Genomic DNA, 25,001 nt, shown 5'->3' with positions numbered 1-25,001 from the left:
TAATAGTAATCCTCTTTCCTGTGAATGACTACAAAATCACTTTTATTCTTGTTTATAAACCAATATGATATTAGAAATGCCCTACAAACGTCTTCTATCTGAAACTAATGTTTATTATTCACTTGTGATCACACAACAAAACAAATTTTTGTTTACTGTTCGTGCGCACTACAAATTGAAATGTTGGACATAATCCTTCTTACAGTGTCTCAAAGAAATATAAATGGAAGTTCCTATAACCTGAGAGTTTATGGAGTAGAGTATTTGTTCAGCTAAACACACTTATGTTCGATTTTATCACACATGTTAGACTTTTTATTTTATTTAGAAATATTTTTTTTTAAGTCTATGATGAGTCCAGTTTCTGCCGAAATACTAACTGATGCTCTGCGACTAGTAACACTGTTCGTTGACTTAATTACTCATTTTTATGTCTTGAAATATTCACAGTTTTTTTAAATAAAAACACAAACTTTGCCACCGAGAACACAGGCATTAGCACCAGTTTTCCGAAGTTGCATTCCGTTAATTTTCACCATAGTCTGCTGGTCAGTTTTTTTCTGTGAGGAGACCTCCCTCTTCACACTTCAAACAAAAAACACCAACTGCTCCTCGTTTCTCCCTCCAGTCATTTCAAAACTGTCGCTCTCTCTCTCCCCCGCGACTCCATTCCAGATATCCAATTTCGGAAAGGGACGCTGTATGTCCGTTGGTTTCTTTCACGCTTTCTTAAAAAGAGTCTTGTTGAAAACTTCAGGCTTTTCTTCCTTGCGTTATTATAATGTCACTTCTAAGTAAGTCACTGCACATACAGAAGTTCTATACTAATTGATATATATATATATATACTCAATATACTCACTTCTATCTATTTGAAAAACTTTTTTTATTGTTTGTAGAAGTCCGGTTATTTGTTTTTTTTTTTTAATTTGAACTAGGCACTGAATTTTCTGATTATATTTAGTTATATGTTTAAAAAAATAAAAATATTATAGAAAACATGTAAAAATACTCATATAGACTAACATAGCACATCTAAATACACCTGTTATCACTTGAAAGTGATTATGAGGTTGAATTCTTTTTCGGCTGGGTGGCATCGTCCACTCTCAGGCGAGAAGCACAACAGTCCTTCTAGATGCCAAAGTAATCACTTTATGAAATGAAATTTTACATTTACTTTAAATGAATGAGGGCGCGTAAGGGTAATATATTTATATAATTACGGCAATTCCAAGAGCATTTGGAAATTCATCTATTTAATTATATATCAAATAAAAGAAATATCAATACGTTAAATGCAAAATTCAAATATCAATATGTAAATAGGTAAGATTTGCATATTGAAAAATAATAAAATTGCATATTATTATCAAATTGCACTTGGGAAAGGTGTGCCTTTCACAATAGTCACCGTTAAAATCATCATTACCCGTTAATATGTTAACGGATTAACTTCATTAACAAACGTTTCATGAAAGGGTAAATCCGTTGAAACCTTAAGTTCATTTTCTTAAGTCACAATAGTTTCTTTTGTACTATCATAGCTTGAAAGTGAAAACGTAACTTCATAACGTTTACCACGTAACGTATATAAAATATAACTATTTAGTATATAGTTTCACATTAGAAAGTAAAACCATAAAGAATACTTTCCTTTCTGTTCTGCAAACACTCTTTGTGACTTAGTGTGTTTTTCATTCGACAATTAACAACTCAATCTCCAGCACCAATGTATGGCTTTGCTCGTTACAACTTAGAACAACCAAACTTAGAAGGCACACAAATTTGTTTGTTTGTGATGTAGACTATTCCTTTGACATAAGCCAAGTGTTTCTCCGTATACATTACGTCATTACTAAATGTTCTTTTTCTCTTACACACTATCAACCCTTAGTCTTCTTTCCCTATCATTGTTTTACTTTAAAATGTTTGTAAACTATTGGATGGATTTGAACCACCGATCTTAAACTTTATTATGTTAAAATATTTTCTTCGTACTCTACTTTCGTTTATTTTATTGGCGATTGCAACTGTTTCCTTGCTAGTTTATGTAGAAGGACCGTAAGTGAAATGTGCAATTTGCGTTTTCCTAAAGCTATTTTCAAAGGTTTACTTCATATATATATATATAATTTAAAGGAGCAAGCTTAAAAGAAAGAAGGGAAGGGAACTCACTTTATACACAATAAAATTTATTCCCCTCTTTTTGCAGTATATTCTAACATGAGGTGATTTTACTGTGGCATGAAGGTTCTAATATTAACATAGTAAGTAAATGTGATTCTACTTTGATTATTGAAATTTTCAACCCTTTTAGAAACAAAGACCAGTTTTCTCACAAATTCTATGCGAAAAAAAAATAGGGTGAATGACATGTTATACTATCAGAAAACAGTAAAATGTTTTCACATATTCTTACTTTTATCCTGTAGTTATCGATATTTTTTTTTCATAACTCGCTGCCTAATTTAGTTTCAAAGAAGGTAAGCGAACAAAGATATGATTCGGCAACACTCAACTTGGCAGTGAAATGATCAATAAATCGTGTAAATGATATGGTTAATCATTGTAGTCTATTTGTAGTTATGATAATTCTCCTACTTCCATCGCTCTTTAAGTCGTTCCACATTAAAAATATAAATAAATGTATGAAATTTGAGTATTCAAATTACAGTAATTTCCTGTATTGTACCTATTTTATTTATCTGCAATAAAATTTTCACGTGGATACTGTAATATTATCGTTCAGTTTCCAGTCCAGACTGTGGCAAAAATACAAGGAAATCGATCCACCCCTAAATGGATTTTATTATTTTTATTATTATTATTATTATTATTATTATTATTATTATTATTATTATTATTATTATTATTATTTTACTTAGTCTCTGTATGGTAGTCTGGGTTTCTGAAAACAGAAGTGTACCTGCATGCATGAGAATGTTGAACTTCCTTTCTCAGTTTAATCGAAGGTTAGAGAATGGTGCTTAATATTGCTTCCCCAGAGCTGCTCATATATGCGTATATATGTGACACTTTGTTATCATAACGCAAAATATGATCAAAGTAATGATACCTAGCTGAGAGCCGAGTATCTATGAGACAAAGAAATAAATTAAAAATAGGTTTCTTTCGGACGCATTAAATACTAGTTTTCACAATATGCTTTTCATTAGAAGGTGCTTTTAATGATATCGCTTTTAGCCATATGTAAATCTAGCGGCCCCTTTAATGAATATCAATCTACGTTCACTAAGTTCCATCTCCTGTCGTGTGTATGGCCACATGTGTAGTTGATGTGTTTAATATCAGAGCTTCTCCTCACGTTCCGAGAGGGCAAAGCAGGTTGTGAGAGAATGTACGTAATGAAAATTCATCATGGTAATAGGGCCGTTATCTTGCTCGTTTACTACTGTTAACTATTATACATTCGCTGGTATTGCATCTCCGGATGGGAAGGAAAACAATGAACAAACTAAATAAAACTAATATTACCAGAACCTTTCCAAGATAGAAGAACAATTCTTACCATAATAGGCAATTATTTTCATTTTATCTGACAAAGGATGTTTATCCATAACTTACTTATAAACAACCCATGCTACAACGTGGGGTAGCAGGGAATGAAAATGTTTCTTTGTTTTAATTTACCTATATACAAGAGATACTTGAAAAAAATATTTATGTTGTTTAAAACTCCTCAAATATCAAAAATCATTTTACTTCGAGGATTTCGTTTGGATTTTCCTACTATTTTAATAAAGTATTATGCTTCTAATTTAAAGTTATTATTTCCATTCTCCGATCGCAGCTTCAACGCTATATATGTGAACGTATAGTTTAGCTTAGGATTCAAACATAAGCTCCTGTATAATGTATAAGATCCTACCGCTTTGCTAGAATCAACTAGAAATCAAGGAGGACTGGTAAAATATAAATATAATAAACCATAAAGTAAGATCTATTTTTTTAAGTAAACAGAACTCACAGTAAAATGAAAAATAATGTTTATTTTTGTGTTCTTCATCTTTATTTACACCTGACAAGTATTCTCCTGTTTCTTTTAATTGCAATGTCTCTGATCAGATTATCAATCATTACCTCCATCATTACTATTATTATTATCTTCACTTCCGCCAAAGAGGTTATGTTTTAGAGAAAGTATCTATAGGATTCAGGTCGGGTGAACGTGGGGGCCATGCTCATCTGCTGCCACGATCTATCCATCTGCGTGGAAATGTTTCGTTCAGATATGCACGAGTGGTGTGACATGAATGTTGTACCATCATGCATAAACCACGTACACTGTCGTGTCCTCAGTGGCACGTCTTCAAGAGAATAGGTAGGTCCTGGGTCAGAAACTGGAGATACGTTATTGCGTTCAATCACTCTGGTAAGAAGTGTGGTCCCACAACATTGTCACCAATAATACCAGTCTACACATGCAATTGGAAACGCTGTTGATGCTTCGTCTCTACAATTAAATGCGGGTTGCTGGGGGCCAATCGATGGTCATTGTGGACATTTGTGATGCCATCTCATGTGAATAATGCCTCATCCGAGAACAACACCTGTGCTAGAAAGGCTAGTGATGCACGGCAGCGGTGGAATAACTAACGACAAAATCATTGTCGGTCTTTATAGTCATCATCGTATATCGTATGCGTTCGTTCTAAGTGGTATGCTCTGAGATTATTACAATGCAAGATGTTTAGCAGGACTTGATGCGAAACGTGTTCCTGCCTTACTATTATTTTGGGTACTAACACTCGGGTTCCGAGTAATATGTCGGAGTACCCTCTCTTCCAGTGCGGGTGTTCGAACGCGTCGTCACCTCGGAATATCTCTGTTTGGGGAGAAATGACCCAGTGTTCCGCAATCACTAATAAATGTGAATATACATCCCTGGTCCTGGAATTTGTCGATCTGGGTAACGTTCCACGTATAATCTGCGTGCTTCTTCCGCATTACCTTCCGCTAAACCATACATCAAATTCATATCCTCCATTTCGGCGTTAGTGTATACTACCCTATTCATCGTGATGCATTACACACAGTACTTGTCCGTCCCGCGCTTGTCAGCATCAACACTGTTTCACACGGCACAAAGTAAACGACGTTCACATACATACGGTCACTACCGTGCCTGTAGAGTTCAGCACTAAAACGCTTGTGCTGTTACATTGATTACTCCATTTACTACGAATGTACTGATAGCTGTCCTCTGCACCTTGAATGCGAACGCTCTCATTACCCACGCTTTCACTACTGCCTATGGCTCGCACTATAACTCTACGCTCCACATACCCCCTTGTTCCACCTACTGTAGCTATGCGTCCTCTGTCATCACACATGTACTATACAGTACACCTAGAGTTGTATTTCTTGTCTCCCGATTGCTTTCAAGTAGTTGTGTTTTCACCAACTTCAACTTTTCTCCGCATTTCATTCATTTTCTTTGTGCCCCTTGCGCCGCCACTGTTTCACCATCACTTATTTATAATTGGATTTTTCGGATGGGGTTTCCTTTGATATTTTTTGATCCGACATCCCTATTGCTCTCCCTTACAAAGATACTCTATTCCTACATTCCGCCTCCAAGAGTGTCCTTACAGCGTAACCATTGTTGCCTTTGTTCATTAACATTAACATTAAGTTATGGACAGGAAATAATAAATCCTAGCAAACACATTTTATTAATCAATCAGGATACCACCACACAACACCTTTTCACTTTTGCTACTTTGAAATGCACTGAGGGAATAATGTTAACAATGGTATTTTCATTTCAAAATCTATCAGCCATTTATTGCTTTAAATCAACTTTGAAATTTCGACACAGTTTAGTTTTCACCTCCAGATGATAGTTAACTTTAGTCGATTATATACTAACTTCTTTCCAAACTTTCACAATCCGTCAGTGCACTAAAAGATATGCAATAGTTTGCAATCCTCTACAGAATCCTCTACAGAATAGGATAATGATAAGATTTTTCTTACAAAAAATCTTCCAAAAAATGATTCTTTATCAGACAATCCTTAGATTCACTAGTATTGAGAAAGTATTTTTTTAGGAAAGTTATTTTAGGAAGGTGTAAGAGAGTATACGGAATATATCCACCTATTTTTTATAGTTCAGCATATATTTACTTTAATTGAAAGATGTAATGAAGGTATAAGGATGAAAATAAAGTATAGTTTTAAAAACGGTCAAGCGTATATCTACCAAAAATTCTAACAGTACATACCTGATGGAAGTTATGGACAAGAAATAATAAATACTAGCAAACACATTTTATTAATCAATCAGGATACCACCACACAACACGTTTTCACTTTTGCTACTTTGAAATGCGCTGAGAGAATAACGTTTCTGCGCATAAAGTACGATCTCCGAAGTAAGTTTCGCCACCTCCAAAGAAAAAACCTTTCCACGTTTTTTAGAAGTGTTACGGCTGAACGTATGTTACTGCAAATACCAATACTCGTCTTTTTCTTTCTGCATGTATTAAAGATGAATGTTGAAAAAAATCAGTTCCAAATTTTCCGCCAGGTTCCCACAATACAGAAGATTTTACCATTGTAGCAATGTTATCAAGTACAGTATATTTTGATAATCTATTCGCTTTTGTTACAAATATTTAGTTTATTTAGGCAGGAAAACCATAGCCAAAATAAAAAAAAACACAGAGATTATAGTATTTATAAAAGTCTTGAAAATAAATTAAAATTTGATTTGGTTCTGCGTTAACTTAAGAATCTCTGGGGAAAGGTTCTAAGCCTCCCATTTTCCTTGGTACGACCTCGGAAAGTTGTAATTTTCTTTGTTCCATTAGTAAAAAGAACTGTAGATAACTGATTGAAAGAATGAGTTATATACTACTAATAATCTTCTAAATTGCTGTTCATTCTTTGATTCTATTTAAAGCGCCATATTGCTGGAAATAAGTCAACAACAGCTGTCAACGCTGCTCGTTCAAATCAATCTTTCAAATCTTGATTTGAACGCCAGGAGACCACAGTTCCTTCCCTCGTCGGCCCGTGTTTCTCTTCTGTACTACACTCAGAGCAGTCTCTCACTCTCGCAGCTGTGATGTGAACGTGCTGTGATGATGGAATGCATATACGCAAGAAGTAACGTACACGAAGAGTAGAAACGAAACGACAATATAATAATATTCTAAATATTATTCAATGTCTTAAGAAGCAGTAAACAACGCCCGATATTTAGTGGTTCATGTGCTCTTCCGAACTGCACAAGTCGACGCCACTGCTGCAAGTAGATAATACTTTTTCACTGGTTTTACAAAGTATTTGTCGTTTGTTAAATCCTGGAAAAAGCATGTAATGTAAAGCCTGAATCTCAAATACTGAGATTGGGGCCGAGGTGGCTCAGTGGTAGAGCATTCACCTTTGGGGTTCCTTGTTCTATCCCAGCTCACTCCAAGTGAGATTTGTATGTGGATAAACACTGTGTGCGCGGGAACACACACTCATTGCTTCCAACTTTCTTCATTCCACCATTTCAATTATTTATCATCACCGTCTTCTTTAGCCTAGCCTGAATAACCGTAGAACATAAAAGTTAAAGATTTCATCTTGCTTTTTCATATAGTGATATTTTAAAGTTGATAAACTTAACGCATAAGCGATATATTAAGTTAGAGGTCGATATATCGATCAATGGGACTCAGTTCATAAAATATACATTATGTGGAATTGCTTTTAATACACAGAAAAATCCGTTCTCCGAACAGCGGTATATTGTGCAAATATACGCAATCCTCTTGCTTACTACAGAAATCAGTACTTAGAATACGTTATCCGTATGCTACATACGCATCTAACTGCCCTTAGATGTTACATCATGCCGTTACAGGATGTTTGATATCTAACAGTCTTCCTTAAATTACATACATATATATATGGTCCCTTCGTCAGCTATATGTTATATATGTCCATTTGTATGTAATATCCTGACCGCCTATATTGTTTCATACGGGAAGTACGAACAGATGGAACACTTATACAGAAAGTATTATAAAACATGCGTTTTCAGTTATACGTTTGCTGTACGTTAAGTCCAAAAACGACAGGATTTACAAATTTAACATACGATTTTACGTACGCTACGTACATTTTTCTTAGTGTAGATTTTCCAAATATTACAACTTTCATGTTTATGTAATTAAATAGTGTTCCGAAACAGTTGAATGTAACAGCACTTTTGTTTCGTCGTCAAGTAGAATTGCTGAAATCTCAATATGTTTTATGTAGAATTATTTTGTCTTGCATAGAACTAGTCTTAATGACATTTGAAGCTTCAATCGCTCAGCTCCAATGGGTAGGGAGTCGGAAATGTGAAAAAAGAGTCAGCGAGGGTCTATGGTGTAAGTACCAGCCCGGTATTCATTCAGGTAGACTGAACAGAGACATGGAAAAACAAAGTACGTATGACTGGGAGAAGAGTCAATTGATTTCCTTGCATATAATTTGCTTTCTGTATCCACATTTTCTTATTTACTTTCGTGAGATTGTTACCTCTCAACCCTATCTTCAATTATTACGCGTTGTCTTTGGAAAATGAAACACCTTATCAATAACGACATATTAGTTTTCCTATATGGATTAAACATAGATGCTGTTATTAAACGTGAAGATGAAGTATGTTTGACTGTCGAGCAAAATGAAAGTTAAAGAAGTGAATCGGACTGCGGTAACATTTTTTGGAGAACATAATCTAGCAATTCGTATAAATTGGAAACAAAATATGGATTTCACTTCAAGTCCCACAGCTTGGAAAACATTAGTAAAAGGCCCTCAGTAACATCACATATTTTGACCAGTTTCTGAATGATTAATGTTTTGAAGAAACAAATTTGGAAACTAACCACAGATGTGTAGAAGAACAAGGAAAGCACAAGCATTTTCTTGTAACGACAAAAGCTAAAAAGAAGTATTATAGATCGTTTAAATTGTGTACACCAATGCAAAACATTCGTGAAAAGAAATGAAATGAAATCTTTGAGTTTCATGTCCCACGATTATGCCGGTTAGACTAAAGTAAATGAGTAATGAATAATGATGATGATGAGTAATGAATAAAATAGTGGAATGAAGAAAGTGGGAGGAAACGGGAGAACACCGAGGAAACCCACGCACACGGTGTTTGTCCACCACAAAGTTCACTTGGCGGGGGCTGGCAACACATATGTGATTGGTATGGATATAAATGATAGGCTTACCTCTTTTACCGATGTATCGAACAAAGAATTCGACAGGAAGAATGATTTTCTATTTCATTGAATCAGTGCTAGTGAATTGATAGTTTCAGTACAGAAGAGAAATGAGAGAATGTAGTTCGAGAGAAAGGAGATATTTAAGCCTAATCACTGCGAAATTAAAATACCGCTAATTTTATACTAATTATGTGGTATCTTCAAATAGATAAAAGATAATCGGAAAATGAAACAAGAGCTCGCAAGACAATATTATTTTGCATGAGATTCCGTTATCACGAGTCACCTAGTAGCTTTCCGTTTGCAGCCATTTACAAACCCGAAAATAAATGCCGATTTTCTAAATGGCTGGAAATCGAAAGCAGATAAGTGAGTCGTAATAACGGTAATAAATGCCGATTTTCTAAATGGCTGCAAATCGAAAGCAGATAAGCGAGTCGTGATAACGGTATCTCATGTAAACTAATATTGTCTACCGAGCTATTATTCAACTTTTTGATTATATTTTATCTATTTGAAGGTATCACGTAATTACTGTAAAATTAGCGGTATTTTAAGTTCTGGGGCCTCTTAAGTTTATGGACATCAAATTAGTTATTGCTTACAGACTGCTCACATTACAAGAGACCAGCACTCATCTAATGCAAAGAATGAAGAAGGAATTCTTAGAAAAATGAGATAATCAAAAACCACTACACAGTACATAAAATCGAAAATATAGTATGCATTTGCTGAAGTATGTTGGAGTGGCAAGTTCCAACAAAGAAAAGAAAAACATGCTACAGGGTTGTAAAAGCATATAATATTTGTATAAAAATTACCAAAATTTTCTCTGTGTAAGTAAGAATAACTGTTTTGGAAAATTCCTAGAAAATTGAGCCGAGAATTGCACGAGCTAATTACGTTAAACTATCAAATTTCAATTTCCCATACGTCTAAACAAAAGCCACTGCTTTGCAATAGGACAGTTAAGACAGGATTTTAACTTTCGTGTTCAATTCTATTATGACTACAAGAACAAAAAGTTAAACAAAAATTATCTGTACACATTCTAATGGTAGACAATAAAGTTCTAAATGTCATATTTGTACAGTCAGTGACAAAAAATTTCCCATTTGATGAAATTAGTTTCGTAAATTACTTCAGAATGCAATGACAATTTCAGTACAGTTTTCAGTAAATTAAAAAGAATGTAATTTGCTGTACGTTCCAGCCATACCAGTTTTATTCCCAAAATAAATTTTACCAAACGGAAAGAACTTGTCTCACTGATTGTACATTAAAATCTAGTTACGAAATATACAAACAGACCTACTGGTCGATATATCGACATTCCCAGAGCAACTGCCATGGATGGCCAACCAACTCAATACTAAAATTATGGGCTTAGCACGTCCCCTTTAATGTAAGGCAGTGGTTCTCAATCTAATTCCTATCAAGACCCCCATTTCATCACATCCTCTTGCCAGCGACCCCGCTTATAATTTGTGGTTTGTAATAAGCTTGTGTGAGATTTTTAATAATAGTATATCTATTCTAGAGATATCACGATATCAATCTGTTTCTATAATAGTAGAATTCATTTCTTGTATAGTATGTTTGGGTGATTCCGGACAGTCGCTGAATCCGGACATCCTAAGCTTACGATAATACTGTTCTTCGCATATGTAATATGGAGACTTGTTGAGACGCCTATTTGAAGCACCGTACCTTCCTACAGTTCAGTACTGAGTAGGAATTGCAAAGAGTGTTATACGTAGTTTCCACGGTGGGGGAAAGAAGAAGAAACAGGAAAGTTCACTCACTTTTTTGATGTAATGTAACTTTTTAGTAGAATATGTTAAGGTTTTACACAGAAGTGGTTATCAGCAAATGGTCAAGTAAGACATATATCGAAGCAAAGACCCTACTTTACTCGTTGCATAGTGGAATAATTCTATTACTTTGCGAGTGCCTGCTCAACGCGTGCACAAGTATACAGTGCTCAAAACGGGCGAATCCGGATGTTTAGGGAAGGGTGAATTCGGACACGCTTATTACGTTAAACTGAATTCGGACAATGTGATTAATGAATTAGGAGAATTCAGAACACTCTCTCCTCTCTCGCTTTTCACGTTTATGAGTGTGAAATAGAGGTCTACTGAGGCCCTACGTGAGGTCTATTGCTTATATCTAGCGTCTACTCATTTTTGCCATAAATGGATTTCGAGAAATTATCAGAAAAAGTTATAAAATTATCTTAAGATCTATCAACACAACTAAATTACAAAATGCTAATCATAAGGTGCTCAGAAAGTCTACACTATTGAATTGCTACATTATCTGGTATATTCCCATTTGATCCGCAACAAGTTCGGGAATATGAATTTCTTTTGTCGAATAAACATGATCCACCAGTAGCTGGAAACAATTCCTCTTCTGTGTCATCAGACTCATCCTCAAACACGTCTCAATCGCCTTCAGAGTCCTCAGTTAAACAGTTAATATCTTTTCCTGCTGTTGCTTCTTCCAAACCCACATCCCAAAGGCCACCTGTTGCTAAAAGATTAAGTGTCACGAATTGCAGTTTGTTTCAAACTGTCTCCTCAATCAAAATCAAAGGTGTGGATGAAAGCAACTGTTGATTTTGTGGGAAGAATTATTATGCACCATGATCAAGCAAATACGGTTCCTGGGTGTCCTGTACTGTAAGACCTGATTTCAAAAAAGATGTGTGGGAGGTGATAACAAACTGTATTTTATCTGTGGACGATGTGTCTGAATTATGACTATTGGTTCACGAAACTGGAAGACGTCATTAACGCAATAATAATAGTAATAAATGCTAGTCTCAGTGCGCACATATTATACGTTTTACTAATAATCTAGTTGTTACTAACAAAAAAGAATAGTACAATGTAGTTCTAATGGAAACAAATGTGATTACTATGTTTAATGATTAAACACTATAATGGTAGTTACACTACTGTGCATTTAGCTTACAGTTTCATCAGTAATTACTGTAGAAATTGTTACGCTAGTAATTTGTATGTATTTATCATGTATTTGTATTTATATTCTGTACTTATAATGTTAGAATGTTAATGTAGCAAAACAGTAAGCTAAAATATACCTATCATGTATACATCTTCCTTAAAAGTTAAATGTCCGGAATCGCCAACCTATTGTCCGGATTCACCCTTCCAAATTTGCAAATTGAAGATTTTGCCAAATTTCAGAAAATTATTTTTTATTTCTTAACATGTCATACCAGGAAAACTATTTCAGTTGTACATGCATACCAACATATCATCAAATAATATGACGAAGTATTGGATATTTTCGTTTAGCGGGGTAGTAGTAAAAGAAAGAAACATCAGAATTGTCCGGATTCACCGAAACTTGCGCTTTATAGTGGATACAGTAACTTCCCTCAAAGCAAATGGATTAAAACCAAATTTGCATTCATATTACAAATATCAAATCCGAAATGTCATACTGTTTCAAAATGGAGGACGTTTAAAAATCTCAAAACTTCATAACTCCCTTAATTTTGGGCCATATGATAAAAAAATTAAGTGATTTCTAATTTTGGTTAAAAAAACTTGGACAGTTGTTAAAAAAGTTATTGAGTATTTTAATTTTCGAGACGCCACCATTTTGAGTTCCTCATGTTGTTTGTGAATTTGGTACATTTGGTATCTCAATAGTTTCAATTTTGATTGTTGTAATATACAGGTTTCTTTGCATTTGTATTTTTCTGGTATTTCAATATGCAGTTCTCACTAGTTGCATATCGTACCTCTATCATTTAAATTGATTTTTAAACAACACTGCACGTGTTGAAAATGTTTTATTAGGCCGTTTCTTGTTGTTCTTAACAATATATATAAAAATAAAAATATGCCTATCAGAACAAAGTCCAAAATAATATTTAAAAATATTTTCCGGTATTAGATTCTATTTATATTTATCTCCTCCGTTTATCTTCGCGGCCCTCAGGTTGAGAAACCCTGATATATGGAATCAGAATTGTAATTTTTAACGAAAATAAACTTCAGGTCTCGGAAAGATAACAATTTCTAGATTTCATTTCTCGAAGTTTTGTGCCACAAGCTCTTCTGTTCGTGAGGCTTTCTCGTTCATTCTATCTATTTTTGTTCCATCTCTCTTAAATGTAGGTCACGAAAATTGTAGTTTAAAAAAAATAAATCTGTAGTGCCCTATTAATTCGAAATGTTTTGTTTACTCTCAGAATTTTGTTTGTGTGTGGGGAGGAAGGGGTTTTCAAATTTAAACAGGGATTAAGCGTTTTTCACAACGCTATAGACACGAACCTTTGGATACCTGCCACTACAGAATATGTTCATATAACTGTTGACTTAGAATAAGTGTTTTAATCTTATTTTGTATTACTTAGTAACTTGATGTGAAAGAATCATGCGAGAAAGCACGAATACATTTTATAGTATATGAAGCGAGGAGAAAAGCGCAAAAAGTACTTTTGGTCAGTTTTATTGCAAGTAATAACAAAACTGTGAAGAAACAAGAAACTTAGGAATATTTACTCTTGGTTTGGGGAAAGTTTTGAGATATATTATGTCTCCCTGCATTCCAGTGCAAACGTAACTTTCCACGAAAACAAGTCATTCCGCAGTTTTAGCAACAACTACTAATAGTATTAATAATATTTTCATTACTATTACTGTTACAAGCTACTTCGGTTTCTTATAAACGATTAACATTGCTGGAGAAAGGTTAAAGCTACACACACACACACACACACAAACACACACAGATAGAGAGAGAAAGAAAGCAAGAAAGAAAGAAAGACGACCAACCCAGACATCAAGAATCGCTGGAGGACACTTCTTTCTCTCCATGGTGGGGTTTCTCGCGAAAGCTTCGGATTACATAGAAAGTCAAAGTTTGCTGCTAGGCATAAAAAAAAGAAACTGTACATTTTGGAACGAAGAACAATAAAGTCTCGAGTGGAAATACGATAATAACAGCCTAAAGAAAAATTCTTGGCAGGTGGTGCACTAAGGATGATGAAAGAGGAAAAGATTTCAGAGGATGTGCGTGCCATTGATATATACATGATATATTAAATGTCTTCTTACTTCTTAACATCAAGTTACACAATCCACAATAATGTGTAATTGAGAAAAAAGTAAATAAATATGTTAAGTAGTACGTAAGCGAGAAACTATGAACTTTCAGAAATTTTAAAAAGTAGATGAAGTAAATACTAGAAAATGTTATAATAGCCAATCTCGCAACGAGTTATATTCTGCCGCTGTTGACCTAACGCCCACAAACCATGATCAAAACCTAAGAAATTGATAGCTTTATCTACAAACAAGATGAAAAAACACATTGGATAAATAATTATATGTTAATGAATGTACATTTATGTATAAGGTAAAAAATATATACATGTTAAGAAATTATACATAGTTTTTTTACATCTACGACATTGAGGAAAACACTACCACCCAGTGATCTACCGTAGGTGAATTTTGAGACTGTTCATTGCACACTCAATTGGAATGTTAATGAAATTGTTAAGCTACTACTATAATCACCATAGCACTAATAGGCACCTACTTATTTGGCAATGGTTTAAAAATGTGTCACAATATTTTGAGAATCGATTCCTTACATACAGTTCATATGGAGCTATGCTGAAAAGTGGACAGTTTCGGAGTTATAGGATACTGAAAACGTGAAATAAGTGAACTTTAAAAGTACATAACCTTAAAAGTACATACGGGATCTATCGTAATCGGGTCAAGACATTACTGAGGAGCTGGTATGTGAAGTATCCAAATATCATGTTTAAGAATGCTCCAGTACTTCAACACCAATTTTTAGATTGGTAGGTGAAGATTGATCAAGTACACCCAAACAGCCTCTCTAAAAATGATTGTGCAAGTACTGGAGGTTTTGAAGGTATTGCACAGTGAAGGTTAGAGAAAACTGAACCCACACAATCATACATTTTAGAGATAAATTCAAATAACTTCAAACATATTTGAGCAATCTATACGAAAGCTTTATATCATTATATACGCCATGGAAGCTTTTTAAAAGCATTGTCATGCAGTGTTACCAACCCGACATATACATTTAAAAAATAATTAAATGGCATTTCATCATGTTCTTTGTATATAAGATCATTGCATAATGGGAAACAAAAATGTGTGTCTAGTAAGTAGGAAGTAGTTTGCAAACTTTAGGAATTATTAGAGGAGGTTGACTGTTACAGTTTTGTTGCAAACATTGCAAGAATACACTGACGGAAATGGAAATCCCAACACCAAGAAGGAGTTATGCTAGGTGAATGAAACCTACAGAGTGTTCACCTACATACTTTATTCCAATGATAGCAGTTACAAGGTCACAAATCCTAGGACGCGCGTCCACTGCCATATAAATGGGGAATGAGTGCAGCATTAGACACGCGCCACGCTGGTGAGAAACAGTAGTGTCATTGTGCTAGTCTACGGTAACGCGTGCTACGAGTGCACAGAATGCCTCGAAGACGACAACGAACCGTCTGTCGGCAGTTAACGCAGTTCGGACAGGGCCGCGTGATAGGGCTACGAGAGGGTGGATTTTCATTTCGTGACATCGCAGCAAGAATCAGTCAAGAATTCTTCACAATATACAACTGTTGGCAGCAATGGTCCCGGGAAGGCACTACTACTACAAGACCGGGTTCCGGGCCTTCTCGGTCCACCGGAGAAAGAGCGGACCGGCGTATTCGCAGGATGGCCCTGGCGGACCCGAGGGCGTCTGCAGCCGAAATTTGAGTTGCAGTGACATCTGGTGTCAGTACAAGAACTGTTGTTAATCGTCTACTGGAGTGTGGACTCCGCTCTAGACGTCCTGTGAAGTGTTTGCCGCTTACTCCTACCCACCGTCAAAACCGTGGCGTGGCGAGAGAGCTCATTGAAGGACAGAATGGAACTCTGTGGTATTCACGGCCGTTTCTGCCTCGGTACCAGTGATGGACGCACATGAGTCAGGAGGCGGCCTGATGAATGTTTGTTGCAAAGCTGCATTAGTCGCCGTCATACCGGTCTAATCCCAGGCATTATGGTATAGGGAGCGATTTTGTATAACCACAGGGCCCCCACTAGTGATTATTTCTAACACCATGATAGAGCACATCTACATCACAATGGTGATTGAACTCATTGTTCTTCCGTTCATGAACTGTATGGAAGGTAGCCTGTTTCAACAGGATAAAGCTCGTCCCCATACCACATCTGCTACTCTACGTGCTCTTCAAGATGATAACGTGCAAGATCTCCAGGTTTGCTTCCAATAGAACATGTGTTTGACATAATTGGATGACGCTCCGGACCCATCCTCAACCAACAATGACCATCGCTGATCTGATTTCACAGGTGCAGTAGGCGTGGAACGCAATCCCACAAGATGACATCTGACACTTCTACGATCGATTGCCTGCTCGTATGGACGTCTGCATTCATCGAGGCGGTGACTATACTAGATGATACTAAAGACGAATATCGTCCATTTTCGTCCGGCGGTGCACCTGCATTCTATAAGTTCTGTCCTTCAAACTTGAATTAATGTCATAACATATGTACATGATTATTCTGTGTAAGTTTCATTTACCTAGCATAACTCCTTCTTGGTGTTGGGATTTTCATTTTCGTCAATGTACATACGAGAAAAAATAATGGTTTCTAACGAAAGTAGTTCCAAAGAAGAATAGCATAACCTTAAGTATTAAAATGTACTGACTCAACTGTGTTGTCAGAATGTAACATTATACTTCAATATTTTTGTAAAGAATATTCCAAACGGAATAGTTTCCAAGCTAATCCAACATTTTTCTCATATCAAAATATTTCAATCATATAACCATAGAATATCACAGTGGATTGAAAACAATAATCATTTAAAAAATGTTTTATCATTATGTTTCTTTCAGTTTTTTAAATGCATTTTTATAGATGCATCAATAGTGTCTTGCGCTCAGGAGCAAAGGTTTATTTTTACTGAAACTTCTTTAATGCTTAACAAAATTCTTTAGTATTAAAAAAATATCTGATCGCACAACAATGCAACATACATATAGTACCAGCCGCTCCTGCTAAACAAATGATCGAGAATTTTTAGGAAGAAGAGAAAATTAATCATGAGAAGAAGATAACCTAAAAGAGGAAACAAATACATAATTTTAACACAAACTAACCAATTCAAAAGTCACCTGAATCTGAACCAAAATTTAGGTTCTGAAATATCAAGAACTGTAATTTTTTACATTTATGTTTTACGTTCTGTGAATCCTGCATGTGAATCCTTTCGTAAAGTAGAGAAAAAGAACTAATAAAGAAAACTGAAATATGAAATAGAAACAGATTGTCAGAAAAAATATGAAAATATTCACACTGTATATTGTGAACTGTTCTAAGTAAGTATGATTTTCATATGCTGTATATAAAAATTAACATAAATATATTAAAAATTAAAACGAAAAGATACTAAAGGAAATTGTATGTAGTAATTACCATACCAACAAAAGATATACCTCGTTTCCCTTGTTGAGGCTATGTAAGTCGAATAAGAGGGAGAATGATTTAAAATTTTCCACAAAAATATAGAAAGACTAAAAAGACAAAACAGGAATGTTGAGTCTGCTTTTTAATCAATAAGGCCATAATAAGTGCCAACAACAGAGGGAATTGGAGGCGTTGAAAAGACGAAATGACTATGGAAGCACCATGCCGCCTTCACTGCTCAAGACCCCAAAATCACAACTAGGGCTGGCAATTTTGTGTGCATTACAGTTGGAACACGCTCGTGGCTTTTACACTGCCACCGGTCATTTTTGGTGATTCATCTTCTGATTCTGGATAAAGTTTTACTCACCGTAGAGAAACCAGACAATTTCGGTCTCCTTCGGGTGTTTCAGCTTGTTCAGTAGGCGTTTAGCTCTGGACATTCAGTTCACTCTGGTTCTCTCGGACAAAATCTCTCTTCTCTGTATCACATACTACTTGTAACGAAGATTCTTATGAACCACATTCTGGAATGTAGCCTTGTCAACCTGCAGCCTTCTGTAGTGTGGCCGCATTGTTTTCCCAAGATCCTTATCGATGATGACATCTTGGACAAAATGGACAAATTTGGTGCCCTGTCAACATCGGACTGCCAATAATGTCAATTCATGTAGAAAATGATGGTCACATCATTCCTGACAGATTTAGTTTGTGTCCAAAATTGAAGATGAATACTTGGGCGAAATTCAGGAATGCTGCAATCTCTGAATCGAAGTGGCTTGAAGCCAAGGAGATGGTAACAGCATGCCTCTTCATTTCTTGAGTTATGCTAGGTTCTTCCATGTTTACCTGCAAAAGAAAGGATTTGTAACTATAATATACAGGGTACCGTGTCACTTATAACAGTGCGTAGTTGAGATATACTCACTTTGCCTCTACTTGTGTATATAATGTAAAGTATTTTCTCAGGTTTCGCGTGTCTTATGCTATGTTTTCTACACTTTCGTCCATTTTTTAAAAAATCCTAGGTTAATGGAACACTGGAGATATTTACAAACGTTAATCCATCTACATATAAAATGTTCATTTTGTTAGTAATTGGAAACATATAACAAACGTTTTGGAATACTGGGTGCTATGTTACCACGCACAGCTTCCATATAGTCAGTTTGACTTTATCGATGGGTATGATCAGCGTTGATCAGCAATATAACTTGGAGTCTGCAATTTTTCAGCTAGATTTATTTGTTGAATTTACTTAGTTTCCCGGAAATGATTTTCTTGATGAATGTTATGAAGAGAAAAATTAGTTTGTACTATTACCACAAAATATTGTAACCATACAATCATAAAATATTATATATCCTGTTTTTATTGAAATATACCAAAAGTAGGTCTATTGAAAAAATAATTAAGGATTACTGTATGATAGGTCAAAAAATGTACCTTCTTAATCCTCTTTATTTACTCAAAGTACTTTAAATAGTTTAAAAGAAATCAATGGTAATATAAAATGAGATATTTTGATTAGGAATCGTTAAGAAATGACCGATGGTAACCATCTTCTTGAACAATATCCTCAACACGAACCCTGTGGCCAAGTGAACTTTTTTGGTGGACAAACACAGTTTGCGTGGGTTGTCTCGGGTTTCTCCCGTTTCCTTCCACTTTATTCATTCCATCACTTAATTCATATCTGATCATCTCCTTTAGTCTAGCCGACATAGCCGCGGGACGTAAAACTGAAAAATTTTATTTTATGAACTCTGTGAATGTTACGTTTTCTTGTATGAACACAAAAGCTTCTTCCATTCGGTTCACAGTGTAATGGCATTAACAGTACATAAATGATTTAAAGAATTAGAGAATTCCGCACAAATTATTTTTTTCTTATTTTCTTTTTCCTTCTTTTTTATTTTTATAGTCTCTCAAGGGCTTTTTTCCATCTGAATTATTAAATTCATAAACATGCTTAAGAGAGAGAGAGAGAGAAAAAAAAGATGTTAGGCGTGCTTCCAATAACAAGAATGTTGCTTTCCTATGCACTTCTAACTGTTCCAACGTTCACTGGCCAGGGTAAATTAGCGTTGAATTATTCATAGTTCGCGTTCCGTTGTTGATTCTTTCGTTCATCAGAAACACGTGCTAAATAAACTCTTCTATTGCACATCAAGATCCGCAACAACGATATTGAATATGAAACCGCTTTGGATACCAATCACGAATCAGCATCCATCCGTTTGAGTATTACAAATTACAGACATTGTTTTTTTTCTCTCTCTCTTAAAGTTGGGCGGGTAGTGTTGTTCAAGAATTGATGACGATCAATTGATACATGCATTTTACAATTCAGAGCAATGCTTTACAATGGAGACTAGTGAAAGTGCACTTAAATCGTTTAAAGAAAAAGCAAGAAAAAAATTAGTTGAAATAGAAAGTGTTTCCAAAAGGGAATCATTATAAATAAGAAAAGGAAATCATAAGATGACATCACCAGGATATGAAGTAATCTGTCTAATGCATAAAACGCTATGCTATCATTAAATATAAGATGTATTGGACTACGGAAGAGATGAATAATGCAATTAATATGCCACACCTAATTCAAATTAGCAATATATCGTTATATTACTTGGAAGCTGTAAAACGTAAGAGAAACAACAGTTTCTCTCCTCTTTCACTTCTTGTCTTTTTTCTCTCCACTTCTGTTTTCCTTGATTTTATACTGTATACGTAGACAATATAAAGAGGAGAGTAGTTTCTGCCCTGAAGCCCTGCAAACCCTCAATAAAGATTTGAGTTACAGGTATGTGGTATATATATGCAAGGTTCATTCAATAAATAAGCGGAAAACTTATGGAAAAAATACAAAACTTCGACAAAGTTTGTGTTTCTTTGTTATTTTCTGGTGATATCCTGGAACTATTATCAGATGGGCCTGGCACCCATGTCTCGTTAACGGGATGCTAAGAATCAGTGTAACAAAATGACGGCACCCTTGAAGGTTTGCACCAACTTTACAACACTTCTTTCAGTTCGCAACTTCATGGATTTTGAGGATGAAGAATGTCGCTACTCCATTGAAGCCGACTTTCGTTCTGGTTCTTAAAGTTGCACTCAAGTTTCATCTCCCGTTACAATATGGTGAAGAAATGCATTCCCTTCAGCCTCGTACTGTCGCAAAAGCTCCCTGCACACATCCATACGCCTTTCTTTCATTTCTGGTGTCAAATGTTTTGGACACCTCGCACAGGTACGTACGCAGGAGGTGGGTTCTGGGGGTCCGGATCCCCCGAAATGTCGACTTTTGTGTAAATTTAGCCTAATTTTAGGGGCAATTTTAGGAATTTTAATATAAAATACCCTCATATTGAGTTTGAACCCCTCCCGAAATAAATTCCTGCGTACGCTACTGACCTCGCACATACTTTCTTGAACATCGGTACTTCATAAACAATATGGTGGGATTATCCGACACTAATGTTGATATTTGCCGCAATATCACTCACTGTAATACGCCTGTTTTCCCGTATCAACTCTCGCAATGTTGTTCTTCGTGACTGCACAGACAGAGCGTCCTAGGCGTGGCAAATCTTAAACACATGTTACATCCTAACTGTGAACTTATCTGCCCACTAGTACGCTTGTGTTCGACTCAAGGAACTTTCACCATATTGTACTGACATTAGACAATCAGTGTCAATTGGTTTCAACCCTTCAACTAACAGAAATCTAATGACACTCCACTGCTCTACGTTGCTGCAATCCTCCAAGGGTGCCGCCATCTTGTATCTTTAGTTCCGAACATCGCATTCGCGAGCCTGGTGTGCCAGGCCTATCTGATAATAGTTCTAGGATACCACCAAAAATAACAAAGAAGCACAAATTTTGTCGAAGTTTTGTCTTTTTTATACAATTTTTCCGGTTATTTATTGAATGGGTCTTGAATATTTTAATACCTACCTTTTCCGAAGCGAATATATTTTAAAGTATTTATAAAATGAAAGTAGCAAATTATATATAGGGCGTGGGGAGAAGGAAATCAACTATAATTACCGAAGTTGTGTTAAGAAGAGACATAAAGTTTGTACGGTACGCTTAAGTACATTGAAAATTAACACTGGTTTCTTCATTATTAAAGTTTATTTTTTTAAAATATGTAGACATGAATATTTAAGTTCTGAAAGGAGTTTCAGATAGAGGTCATACAGGTGAAAAATGCTCAAAATTACCGTAAGTGTACTTGATTCCTTTGGGCACTTAAAATACCATATATGATTGCATCTAGCGTACCTTACGTCTTCACAAGCACCTAAGAAATGAACATCTCTTTCATTTAAATTGGTTAGTTGACTGGAGTTTAGCGCCACTTTTATACGTAAACCTACAATTTACATGTAGTCAATAACTTGAACTCTCATTTAGAAATCGAACTTGAGTCTTCTGCTCGAAAGACGTGTATTATAATCATGTCGTAGCTTAACCGAGAAATTTCTAGGCTGTCGAATTATCATATCAGTTCGGTACATTTAGGCAGATTTTGAGTCAAATCTGGACAAAAATAATAACAAATCTGGGTTAAGGTTCAGTATGCTTTCCAGAGCATATCTGAAAATTCCCATATTCTCCGACTTTGGGAAAATCCGCCATCTTGGATTGAATATGGCGACCAGACTGAAATATCGACTTACATTTAAATGACAATATCTACTCACAGAATTAAGCTGGAAACTTTGTTCTTCTGTCAGTTTCAAGATAATAGAATAGGTTAAAGAATGCACGTTTGCATGTTTCTATGAACTGTATCAATAGGGCTACTAAAAAATGTTGTACATCATGTAAAAATTATAGTTATTCTAATTTTACTATAATATTTTATTGGCATATAACTCAGAAACTAACCGAGATATTAAAAAATGTCTCGAAATAAACGTGATAGAGCATAATCGTAGCTTTCAATCGAGACGTGTCGATGATAGACATGTCGATCTATTTATAAAATAAGAGACCTAGTCGAATTTTTGTGACACTGGGTGTACAATTTTGGATATAAGATGACATTATTCTCGGATGACTGCTGTGTGCACTCACATGTCTCCTCTTTCTGACTTGTGATACTTCTTTAATGTACTTATAGCATTAAAAAATATTTAGTCAGATGACCTGAATATGGTCAATAAGGCCGCCATTTTGGATTCAATATGGCGTCCAGATGAAGATGCCAATGTTACACTTAAACAACAATATCTTATTACAGAAGTAAGCTGGAAACTTCTATTCTTTCCTCAATTTCAGTTGCCTGTTATAATTTCTTCAAATATATACTCGCAGTTATATACTTTACGTGGTTCTCATAGTCCTTGTTTTAGTACTTTTATACTTGATTCTTAGTTTTCCACACGCTAATTTATTTTTAATGTTCCTTTGTGTTTTTTTTTATTGTATTAGATAATTATTTACGTTTCATTAAAACTATTAACATTGATTGTTATAAAGACGATTTACATTAACATTAGGTGAGAAAAATTATCAGAAACAATATTTAAAATATGCACTAAAAATGCACTCCCTTCAGAAAACATGATCCTTCAGATTATTTGGTAATCTCGAACCCTGAAACAAACCTCTAGCGATAAATTATTTTCATACAGGAATAATATACCTAGATTGGATTTTTAAAAAATGATGTAAGCTGCAATATACTAGCATTGTCGATCATTGTTGCCACACTTGATACGATTGTACAAAATTCAGCCCTTTTTGTCATTTATCGCCCCGTTGTAGAAGTCTGCACGGGCCGGAATTTTTAGCCCGGGTCAGGCCCGGCCCGTGAATTTACAATGTGAGGCCCGACCCGAGTCCGAAATTTGTTTTAGCATTTAGGCCCGAGCTCGTGTGATAACCAGGCAATACTTAATTTAGCATTGATAAAATTCAAGGAGGCCACCGGAAGTAGTTGAAAAGTACTATTTCCTCATAATTTGCGTATAAATACAGCATCTAACCTTATCTAATAAAAGTACAATGCAAGTAACTTGTGCTAGGTGGCCACTGAAAAGCGCAAATGCTATTTAACAGAGTCAGAGCAGTCCGAAGCTGTGGTCCCGAGCGGTAGCATCCGAAGGGAACATTCGTGTCAGCGATGGTGGGCATACGTATAAGCGAGTGCAGTGGAAACACGAATATTCTCGGAATATGAGTTCCTATAATAACTGTAATGATTTCAAACTAGTAATGCTAGAATTGTAAATATAAATTATAGCTTTTGTACACTATGCAGAAATGTTCCGCCATCAGTAAATAATACCTAATACAGTCATCTTTCATTTTCACTTACTTATTTTCACTCTCATATAGCACTTGCAATAATTTCACACTATTAACCTTACTTTTGTAAACACTAAACACAGCTGTATTACTTACTATTTAAATCAGTCGCCTGCAGGAAATTTGTTCCCTACTAACATCTTTTTCGATGCAAAGTGCTCAGTTTTATCCACAAATTTTCGAAAATGTACCTGATGTACCTGAACGTAACCAACATCCTATTTTTTGTGCGTGGTCTTTATTGAATATTTGAACTTTGCTTCATCTCCTGTACAGGAAAAGGAAAGTTTAGCAGATTAACATCAGAATTCTTGTTTCTCCGGTCTCAAGGTGACTATATATACTTACTTAAATCTTCATGTTTATGTGTGTGTAATATATATACATTGTGTGTAGATGTGGATGTGGATGTATTAGTAATGGAAGTATGCTGGTTGTATTTATTGGGATTCTTGCTGAGCTGCCCATAACATGATAGGTTCAATAACCCATTCAGAGGATGGATTACTTTATGCCGTGAACAAGTCTTCAGCTTGTGGTAAATGTAACACACGATTTGCATACATTTCTCTTTCTCTTTTGTGGTCCTGTATCTCTCTTTCTCTCCTAAACAAGGGTGGGTCACTGACACGCCTTTCTTATACACCTTGGGTAAGGATAAGCTATACTTGTCATCAAACGATCAGATCTTCAAAATAATCTAAGATGTAAATCAATAAATTGTTCTAAATGTTTCATTTTAGTTGTTATGTTGTTAAATCCGATGTTTATTTGATATTAAAACCGAAGTATTTATTATCATTTATAATTTCCTGTCATTAACAGAACAGTTGCTATAAAACTTCCTGCATGTTATGCTCCTACGCTGCTCCTTTTTATCTAACTCAAGATATTTTTCTTTGTGAATTGC

This window comes from Thermobia domestica, chromosome 9 (assembly GCF_964235325.1).
Source record: "Thermobia domestica chromosome 9, izTheDome1.hap1.1, whole genome shotgun sequence".
Classification (NCBI taxonomy): domain Eukaryota; kingdom Metazoa; phylum Arthropoda; class Insecta; order Zygentoma; family Lepismatidae; genus Thermobia; species Thermobia domestica.
The sequence above is the reverse complement of the archived record's forward strand: the minus strand, read 5'-3'. Positions refer to the sequence as shown.